The following is a 618-nucleotide window of genomic DNA, read 5'->3' as shown; positions in this document are numbered from 1 at the left end:
AGCCAACCATTTTGAGATTAAACCTGCCCTACTACATTTAGTCCAACAGGATCAGTTTGCTGGAGGAAATTCTGATGATCCTAACCTGCATATTTTAAATTTTCTGCAGCTATGTGACACCATAAGAATGAATGGAGTTAGTGAAGAAGCTATCAGATTAAGACTATTTCCTTTTTCCTTGAGAGATAGAGCAAAATGTTGGTTACAAGCTCAACCACAAGGAAGCATCACAACCTGGACAGAACTTGTGAATAAGTTTTTAACTAAGTACTTCCCTCCATCCAAAGTTGCTAAGTTGAGAGGAGAAATTACATCCTTTGTGCAGCAAGAAGGAGAATCATTGTATGAAGCATGGGAAAGATACAAAGAACTGCTTAGAAGGTGTCCACATCATTGTATTCCAGATTGGATGCAATTAGAGACTTTTTATAATGGGATGAATGCAGTAACAAGAACAATGGTTGATGCTGCTGCTGGAGGTTCATTAAATACAAAGTCCTTGGAAGAAGCTCAAAGGATTATTGACATGATGGCATCTTCAATGTATCAGAATTCAAACTCAAGGAACCAAGGAAGAAACTCTGGTCATGAAGCTAAAGTTCTAGAAACTTTTCTTGC

General features: G+C 37.9%; 1 non-coding gene across 1 annotated transcript; it reads right to left on the bottom strand.

Annotated features, from left to right (window-relative positions):
- Nucleotides 1-292: 292 nt before the first annotated feature.
- LOC113860319 lies at nt 293-399 on the bottom strand. The gene has a single exon (XR_003503772.1). It is a non-coding gene; the product is annotated as a small nucleolar RNA R71 (small nucleolar RNA).
- Nucleotides 400-618: the final 219 nt, after the last annotated feature.

Source organism: Abrus precatorius, unplaced genomic scaffold (genome assembly GCF_003935025.1).
Source record: "Abrus precatorius isolate BTA unplaced genomic scaffold, Abrus_2018 Scaffold2, whole genome shotgun sequence".
Lineage (NCBI taxonomy): Eukaryota > Viridiplantae > Streptophyta > Magnoliopsida > Fabales > Fabaceae > Abrus > Abrus precatorius.
The sequence above is the reverse complement of the archived record's forward strand: the minus strand, read 5'-3'. Positions and strand labels throughout refer to the sequence as shown.